We start from the raw sequence: 10,338 nt of genomic DNA on the forward strand, positions 1-10,338 counted from the left end.
TATCTTGGTGTTACCTACACACAAAACCTAAAGTGGCACCATCACATTGAAACAATTAGTGCTAGAGCACTTCGAAAACTGGGATACATAAAACGAACACTCAAGCACTCTACCAAGGACTGCAAATTAACGGCGTATAAATCGCTCGTCCGACCATTGCTAGAGTACGCTTCAGCGGTATGGTCACCCTATACTGCACTTGACATAAATATGCTCGAGGGCATACAGAAAAAAGCAATACGATTTATATTTGGCTGGCATGACCGCAATTTTTCTCCCTCATCTCACGCATGCTCATTGTCGTTAGAACCCCTTGCTTTCCGACGCACACTTGACCGTATCACTCTGCTACATAAGATTGTACACAGCCGCAGTTGCATTGAAGCACCGATTACTTTTTGTGATTCAGCACGACGAACCACGCGCCGATCTCACCCACTCAACATTGTTCCCTTCCAGCCATTTGTAAATTGCTTTAAGCATTCCTTTTTTCCAGCCGTTGTTGAGATTTGGAACAACCTAGATGGCTCCCTACGCGAAAAACCAATTGAACTGTTTTTGAAAGAACTGTCTAACCATATTTTGTAATATGTTTGAAATGCTTTGTATGTTTCTTTGGTATTGCTTAATGTATGTCCGTTCCTTTTCCTAATGTACCCACTCCTGCTATGTCTCGTGTATTGAGACAGCAGTATCTGTAAATAAATAAATAAATAAATAAATAAATAAATAAATAAATAAATAAATAAATAAAGTAGTTTACATGGGTCAGTAACACCTCATATTCATTATCTGACGTTAGTTTTCGAGTTCCTCAGGTCAGCGTCCTGGGCCCTTTATTATTTCTCATCTTCATTATTGACATTCTATCTCATATCTTATCAAACATCTGTCTGTTCGCCGACGATTGCATCATATACCGCAAAATTTTTAGTCCAGCAGACCATCTGGCATTACAACAGGATCTGGACCTAATCACATTCTGGTGTTCAAAGCGGCAGATGACGGTAAACACTGCGAACTGTAAACTAATGAAATTACACCTAAAGCAGTCAAACTCCACCGACACATATTCCCTCAACGATACACCTATATTGGCAACAGATCACTATAAGTACCTTGGCATTAACTTCACTTCGAATATATCCTGGTCAACGCACATTGAAAAAAGTTACTGCCACAGCATCACGCACACTTGAATACCTAAACGTAATCTTCATATTGCGCCATCCATAACACTTAAACTAGCATATCAAACATTTGTCCGTCCACAACTCCAATACGCATCATCAATCTGGTCACCTCACCCAGCGTATCTCGTCGACTCACTAGAATCTGTGCATTGCGCGCGACTACAATCGCTATTCCAGTGTGCCTAACATGATGGCTTTATTATCACTACCATTCCTGGAATTGCGCAGGAAGACAGCTACTCTATGTTCATTGCATAAAGTCATCTACAGCACGCACGTAAATACATTGCCACTAACAAAGCCCCATCGCACATCTCGCAGGCTTCATAATCAGCATAGTTTTGCTCGTCATGTCGGCAGCACCCAAGCATCTAACGCATGCGCGCTAGCACGTGCCATAGTTCAATGTAATAACCTTCTTGATGCTGTGGTGTGCATTAGTGATCACGTGGCGTTCAGGAATACTAACTATATATGACTGCGTTTCCTAAGCATATATTTTATATTCGTGTTTATTATTGTAAATTGAGATTTGATTGATTGATTGATATGTGGGGTTTAACGTCCCAAAACCACCATTTATGAGAGACACCGTAGTGGAGGGCTCCGGAAATTTCGGCCACCTGGGGTTCTTTAACGTGCATCCAAATCTGAACACACGGGCCTACAACATTTCGGCCTCCATGTACACTGACATCTCGAACCGCTCAAAAATGTATAACGCAAATTAGTGTCATATTAATACGCCCCGCCCTGATGGTCTAGTGGCTAAGGTACACGGCTGCTGACCCGCAGGTCACGGGTTCGAATCCCGGCTGCAGCGGCTGCATTTCCGATGGAGGCGGAAATGTTCTAGGCCCATGTGCTGAGATTTGGGCGCACGTTAAAGAACCCCAGGTGGTCGAAATTTGCGGAGCCCTCCACTACGGCATCTCTCATAATCATATGGTGGTTTTGGGACGTTAAACCTCATATATGAATCAGTCATTAATTCAGTGTATGTTAACAAACGTTTTAGCAATTCTATATTACGTGGCTTTTGAATTCTTTTGGTTTGTTTTGTGTTTTTTAAAATAACTATTGTATATTCCTCCTCACATAATGCTCCCACTTGAAGCCCGTGAGGTATTTGCAAATAAATAAAATAGGAAGAATGGCCCACGGCGTGGTGAATAGTCGAATGTAAAGGTACACCACGAACGAAGGAGGCGGGAACACACATCAAGGCCCATTCGCGATAACAGGTTATTGTTCGGAGTATATTAGCCAGACTGTGGTGCTGGCTGAAAAGCGGCGAGCGGTGCCTAACGCAACAGCAGACACTGAGGCGCAAATGGCTCCTTTTGATAAGGTGACCGGTAATATGGGCAATTGCAGGGAACTGTGGGATACGGCGGCTTCCGGTTTGGTGGACCACACGGGTTAGCAGCGGCACGCACGCATTTTTGCACCGCTCCGTTGGAAAAAAAACATCTCCGTGCAATGCCAGTGCTTTAGAAGTTGTTTCTTTGCTAGCCATGACATTTCATTTCATTCATTTCATTTTATTATACTGTCAGCCCTATTTGGGCTATAACAGGGGGGGGGGGGGGAAACCAATATACATACAGAAAAATAGGTACTCCCTATACAACTTGTATTATACATGACAATGAATGACAAGAAATAGCCAAAGCACTCTGCTCTTGAGGACATAGAATAAGCAAAATATAAATTATACGTCTTTACACACGACATCCTTTAGGCCCTTCAAGAAAGAAGGTACATATTCTGATAAGACAGTGGAATTCGGCAGCCTGTTCCACTCACTGATCGCCCGCGAAAGAAACTGAACTTAAAACAATCGTTGTGTGATCTAGAAGGGGGGATGTACATGTTATGCCGGTGCCTTGACGTTTCCCCAGTTTTTATATACATATACTTCGATTTGTCTATTTTTACTTGTTCTTTTGTGATTAGAAAGAGTAGTTTAAGTCTTTCATACTCTGTCCTTTGTTCTAGTGGTTCAAGGTGGGCCAGCTTGCAAAGCTGAGTTGGGGAGTGGCAGCGCTGGTATTTGTTAAATATGAAACGTGACGCCAATCTTTGTATTCTATCTAGCTTAGTGCGATTACTTGTTGTGTACGGATCCCATACCACCTTTGCGTACTCCATAATTGGCCGTACGAGAGCCTTGTAAGCCAAGCATTTGATTTCCGGGCTAGCATGGTGCAGATTTCGCCGAAGTCTCCACAATGCTTTGTTAGCCTTAGCACAAACGAAGTCTACATGCAAATTCCATCGTAGATCGGAAGTTATTAATACACCCAAATATTTGTGTTGTTCTACTCTGCCAAGCTCATGATCGTTTATAGAGTACGTCGTATTTAGAATGCGTTTTTTCCTAGTTACGGTCATTGTTACTGTTTTTGCGGCGTTTAGATCCATCTGCCAAATGGTGCCCCAGTTTTGTATTTTTTGGAGGTTTAGATTTAGTTCTGATTGATCGGTAGGAGACCTGACTGTTTTATACATTATGCAATCGTCTGCAAAAAACCTTATGGGGACCGTAATATCTTTAGGTAAATCGTTTACAAAAATCAAAAACAGTAGTGGGCCCAACACACTGCCTTGGGGAACTCCAGAAATATCATTGGCAAGGGCAGATTTTTTCGTGCTGACTTGAACATACTGCTTGCGATTGGAGAAATAGGAGGAAAACCACTGCGTTAGGTTTGGGTTTTTAAAGATAGCGTTTATTTTTAACAACAGTTTAGCATGAGATACCTTATCAAAAGCTTTTGCAAAATCTAAGAGTATCATGTCAACCTGACCTTGTGAGTTAATTTCAGAGGAGAGATAATGAACAAGTTCAACAAGCTGAGTAATAGTAGATAGGCCTTTTCGAAATCCATGTTGCTGTGAGTGTAATAGGTTGTGAACATCTAGATAAGCCAAAAGATGCTTGGAGACAATATGCTCGAGAATCTTTGAACAAGTGCTTGTGAGCGAGATGGGACGGAAATTTTTGCAATCGTTAGTATTACCACCTTCGTGTATCGGTATGACCTTACCAGCCTTCCAAGCAGTGGGAAAGCAACCACCACTTACGGAGGACTGGAAAATAATTGTCAAGTACTTCGAGACCCAAACTGCGTACCTATATAAAATTCATTTGGTATTCCGTCAGGTCCTGCACTTTTCTTTTTGTCGATTTTATGGAGCAGGTTCAATACTCCTTGTTCACTAATCGTTATTCCTTCTATGGCAGGTGTGTCAGAAGCCTCATTAAAAGTCGGTACTTGTCTGTCATAGTGGGTAAATACTGACGAAAAAAAAGCCATTAAAACTTTCAGCACGTGATTGTGAGTTTTCTTTATCTGCGTTAAGATGGGTTTTTGTGTTTGGATTCACGTATCTCCAGAACTTTTCGGGTGCTTCGTGCAAGAACTTTGTTAGTTTAACATTATAAAAATTATCTTTGCAAATTTTAACTAGACGTCTCAATTCCTGGCTCATAGTGTGAATGATTTCCTTCCCTTCAGGGCAAGGATTCTTTGAGTGAGCTTTCCGTTTTCGTTTCAGTTGCCTTTTGGCATGGATCACGTCACGCGTTATCCAAGAATTTTTCTTTGCTATCTTTTTTGTCGTGTTGGAATATAGAATGGAATGCATTCAGTGACCACCTGCGAGAAATAATCCCATAGTCTATTTGGACATGCATTAGAATTTTGCAGGAGAACAAAAGTATCGAAAGAGTTCAAGTTTTTCTAAAACAGAGAAGCCATCAGCAGCTGCGAAGTTCAGAACTGTATTTTTGTAGTCCTTGTGCAACCTAGCGAACGCCATATCCAAGGAAAACATAACCATCTGATGATGTGATATGCCCTCAATTACATCAAACGTTTTAACATTCTCCTCCAGGAGCGAAGATACAAATACAAGGTCGAGAATAGAGGATACAGCCTTAAAAACACGTGTGTAGCTAGACACAATTTGGCATAAGTTAAAACTAAAGGCAATGTTTAAAAGATGTTCACAATGAGCTACTTCGTTTCCTATATTATCATGCAAATCCCATTGAATGCCTGGTAAGTTGAAATCACCAATCAAAATTATTTTGTCGTCCTGTTGCATATTAGAATCCATAAAACATCTTAAGTCGGTCAGAGTCATAGCAGGAGAACAGGGGGGTCTGTACCTAACTCCAATGTACACAAGGTGATCATTTAATCGAATCTTTACCCATACGGCTTCAATATCACCAGCATCTGGTAAAGTTTGATACTTTATGTCTCTTTTAATCAAAAGTGCTACCCCGCCTCCTCTCCCGCCTCGGTCCTTCCTTATTAAGACGTAACCTGGCGGTGTGACTTCCACATCATGTACATCACTGTGCAACCATGTCTCGGTGATTGCCAATATGTAAGGATCATGTTCCAAGGTTACACTTTCTATTAGGTGACTTTTGTTCAGTACGCTGCGAGCATTTAGGTTTATGATCTTAAAATCGGCCTGTTTTTGTCTTTCAGGTCATCGGTGGTTGGGTTTAGCAGATGCTTTGCACTTGATCTTCTCCTTGGCATTATCACTCCAGGTGTACAAAACATTGTTGATGAGAACTTTGTCATAAACCAGTCTAACTTTCGCTCCTTTCTTTCTTTCTTCTACACTTGAGAACCACAAGTTTCTCCGTATCTCAGTTACATGTTTTGAGTAGTCCTCACTAATGTTAATATGCGTGCCTTTTAGCTTGAAACAATTTTTCAGTATCTTTACTTTGTCTCGCTAGTCTGCCACTCTAAGGATCACAGGGCGGTCTTTGCCAGGAAATTTCGTTCCCAGTCTATGTATTCTTTCTGTAGAATTCAGTTTCTGGTTGAGAATGAAGCCAAATATATCGTCACTTATTTTTTTAGTAAGTCATCATCATTCTCAGGGCCTTCTACTTTTACGCCTCTAATAATAAGGTTGTTTCGTCTCGAGCGGTTTTCTAGGTCGTCAACCCTACTGCATAGAGCACTCAATTCTGTATGGCTCCTATCGACTGCATTCTCAAGCTTTAGCAGCCTACCATCCACTTTATCTATGTACTCTAATTTTTTCTCAATTGTTAATAATCTGTTTTGAACTTGAATCATAGCAGACTCAGATGAGGCCTGTTGCTCTTGCATTTGCGAAATTTTAGACAAGATAGTTTTTTGCGTTTCTAGCAGTTCCTTAAACATTGCATCCGTATTAGGTCCAGGGTTTTGCTCGACATCTCCCGACAGTGAAAGCAACAGGCCCGCTAGCGCAAAACAGTCACTTATGTAGTTTAGAATGGTGTGTGGACACGGAAACACTATTAAGCAAGGATTGTCACTACGGAAACCATATTTCCAGTCACCAACCTGCACGAGTAGGGGTGCGTTAGGTGACATCGTCGTGGCTTGGTTGCCGTGTCCACTGCCGCTTGAAGCAATTGGCGTCCCTTTTATAGCCGCTGGCGTGGCGCTGGTGGGCTGAACTGGTGACGTCATCATGTCACGTAGGTGTACGCAGTAAAGATGATGTTCGGGCTGCAGGCGCGGCGCCACTGGCGTATCAAGGATATCACCAGCAACGATACCCGTGCCGAGCTTGAACGGTGCATCAAAGGTGTGACGCAGATCAAGCTGGCCCGTGCAAAACGCTGATGAGCCGGTCGGCGAAAAAAGGCATCCCGTCAAAACCTGCTCGAGTAGGGGTACGTTAGGTGACATCGTCGGGGCTTGGTTGCCGTGTCCACTCTGTCAAGATAAAGCCACGAAAAAGCCATGACGATAAAGCCATGACTGTGAAGATAAAGCCACGAAAGCCACGAACCGTAAAAAAAAAAAAACTTATTTATCGCACCAAAATGATACGCTCGTACGCTCGCTGGCGAGGTTCTGTTTGGTGTTGCGTAAGTCAGTTGCCAGACATTGGGGTGGTTGTTGCCAGACTGCTGCCAAATCTAGCGAAGAAATTTGCGGCTGTAATTGTGGCTTTTCCGTGAGGATTTCGTGTCGTCCGGGGTGCATTTCGCGAGTGTGTGAGCTACGTTGGTCGTTATAACAAACGAGCGTTCCAGAAGTCGGGGTGCATTATCTTGCTGTGTGCGCTGCTGTGCAATTAAGAGATCCTGTCTCAGAGTTAAGGAATCAACAACACGTCGTCCACCATGCATTTCGCGAGTGTGTGTGACGTCATTAACGCAATAAACAACGCGTTACAGAAGTTGGGGCGCGTTCTCTTGCTGTGTGTGCAGCTGTGCAATTAAGAAAGGGACGGTGGGGAAAACTGAATAGAGTCGCAGCAAGTGGTCCGCTGCCCCACCCCTTCTTGCGTATGCATTCATTATTTGGAATTTTGGTCGTTTGTGCTTATTGTGCGTGGGGCCCTGCAAGCGATAGCGAATCGTTGGCGGGTTCCTACTTACAGGTACGCGCGCGTCGTGCCTAGTTTGCTACAACTGCGGCGATAAAGCAGCCTTCTAGGTGTATCCTGATTAGCTATCTTTATTGAGACGTTTATTCGTCACATGTACACCAGTCCGAACGATATGGCTTGTGCTGACACAGCTAGGAGAAGCGTAGCGTCCCCGTCCTGGCACACGGTCGACGCGGCACGATCAGCTGTGGAAAAAAAAGGGGGGGGGGCAGCGCCCCGCCTGGTGCAACTATTAAGTTTTCCCCGTCGTCCCTAATACTAAGACGCGATCTCTTTTAATTGCACAGCGGCGCACACAGCAAGAGAACGCGTTCTGACTTCAGTAACGCGCGGTTCATTGCGTAATTACGTCGCACACACACACTCGCGAACGAGTTCATCGCACTCACGAAATGCACGGCGGACGACCCGTCGTTGATTCCCTAACTCTGAGATACGATCTCTTAATTGCACAGCAGCGCACACAGCAAGAAAACGCGTCCAACGTCTGCAAGGCGTGGCTCATTCCGTTAAATAAAACGGCCAGCGTCGCTCATGCACTCGCGAAATGCACCGCGGACGACACCAGATCCTCACGGAGAAGCCACAACTACAAGAGAAAATTTCCCTGCCAAATCTGGCAGCAGTCGGGCAACACTCATCCTTCAAGTTTGGCAACAAATCATGCAACGCCAAACAGAACTCAGCCCACTCGCTATCCTGTTCGAAGTGCGCCGGCGGCAGACACTCCGCGTTCCGTGCCTTGTTGGGTCTCGCGTTCGCTTGCTCGAGCTGAACGACGTCACACGCTTAGAACTCACCGACTTGTTAGCGGCACGGTGGCTCGCGAAGTTGTGACTGCGGCCGCCGCTTCTAAGCTGTTGCGCTACGGGGCTCGAAATGAGGCTTTGACGATGTGGGACATCACGGAGAAATTATTAGCATGTCATATGTCACATATGTTTTCATTTCACCTTGCACGTATTTCTCATGTGCATTTGTACTCATTCTCGGTCACGTGTGACTCACTATTTTACATACTCATCGTGCAGCCGTGGGCTGAAGACTGTGCGCTGGCGTTTGCGATGCCCGTCATCCATCTCTTTCGTCAGAGCTGTTTCAGAAGAACTGTGCGAGATGTGAAGGTATATTTATTTGTGTGTCATGTTTTAACGCTTCTTTTTATGTTAACGTGCACGTACTTGTCATATGCGTGCATCTTCATCTTCTTTGACGTGTGCCTAACTATTTTTACTATATTTTACGTGCAGTGGTGGGAACACAACAGGCAGGAGGCTGCGTGCGCTGGCGTCTGCAATGCCCGTCTTCTAACGCTTCCATCGGAGGAGCTCCCCAAGGAGTGAACAAGATTTGACAACGAGACTAGACTTGTACACTTCACCATGAATTCACTTAAAACAATAGGGAAACATCATTTGTATGTAGAAAAATAAAAGATTTTGATGTCTCGCTTTTGTCTTTCGTTGTTGCCGTGACTGTGAAAGCAGCTACACACAGGTGGTCATCTACTTTTTCGCGTGTTATTTTCTGCGGAATTTGTTGCTAACTGCGCAGAAAAACAGGCGAAATGTATTAGGCAAGGCGGAAAATAAACAAAAAACAATGTTTGAACTGGGGACAAAAAGTTCATCTGGTTGGAGTATTTGAGTGGATCAACCGTTTGTCCGGCAAGGTGCAACTGTGAGGACTAACGGTTGCCCGGTAAGGTGTAAATGTGGAAACCAACAGTTGCTCTATAAGGTGCAAATTTAAGGAATAAATGTTAGTCTTTCGAAGTGAACTGTGGGACTAACGGTTACTCTATTACTAAGAAAACCCTCTAATACTCTATTACTCTATTAGTAAGAAAGTATTATTGAGAAAGTACTCTATTATTAAGAAAGTAAGTATTACTCTATTAGTAAGTATTAGTTACTCTATTAGTAAGAAAAACAAAAACAAACAACACAAAAACAAAGGCACTGAAAAACAGCAAAGAATAACCTCTTACTCATGTTCTGCTCTTTGTGCCATATGGTTTTTATCACATGGTCACTGTCTCCTCTATATATTTTCGCGCTCTGCGCAATAAACTCAGTTGGAAGTTAGCGCTCGTGTCTTTCGTGTACTTGTCTCTGTGTCGTCGTTTTGTTCTCGCGCTATAACTATCGTCATCACGGTGAAATTATTAGCATGTCATATCTCACATATGTTTTCATTTCACCTTGCACATATTTCTCATATGCATTTGTATTCATCTTTTGTCACGTGTAACTTACTATTTTACGTACTTATTGTGCAGCCTTCAAAGTCTTCAGCACACACCGTGCTGAAAACTGTGTGCGCTGGCGTCTGCGATGCCTCTCATCTATCGCTTCCGTCGGAGGAGCTCCACAATGAGTGAACAAGGTGTTACAACGAGACAGGACTTGTACACTTCACCATGAATTCACTTAGCAGAATGGAGAAAGTTCATGTGTATGAAGAAAAATAAAAAATTTCGATGTCTCACTTTTGTCTTTCGTTGTTGCCGTGAGTGCGAAAGCAGTTACACACACGTGGCTAACTACAGCATAAGGTTGCCATTCCGTTTTGCCGCACCAAATTCTTTTCAGCAGCCTTCTTACCGAAAACAGCCGCCGATTGGAACCACCTTCCCTCTTCCGTTGTAGCAATAGCAGACCCTTTGTTATTCAAGACTGCAATTTCTCAGCAATGCTTGTAACTATACGCA

General features: G+C 43.5%; 1 pseudogene; it reads right to left on the bottom strand.

Annotated features, from left to right (window-relative positions):
• Nucleotides 1–5,705: 5,705 nt before the first annotated feature.
• Nucleotides 5,706–6,916, bottom strand: LOC119161627 (uncharacterized; annotated as a pseudogene).
• Nucleotides 6,917–10,338: the final 3,422 nt, after the last annotated feature.

The sequence above is a fragment of the Rhipicephalus microplus genome, chromosome X, assembly GCF_043290135.1.
Source record: "Rhipicephalus microplus isolate Deutch F79 chromosome X, USDA_Rmic, whole genome shotgun sequence".
Classification (NCBI taxonomy): domain Eukaryota; kingdom Metazoa; phylum Arthropoda; class Arachnida; order Ixodida; family Ixodidae; genus Rhipicephalus; species Rhipicephalus microplus.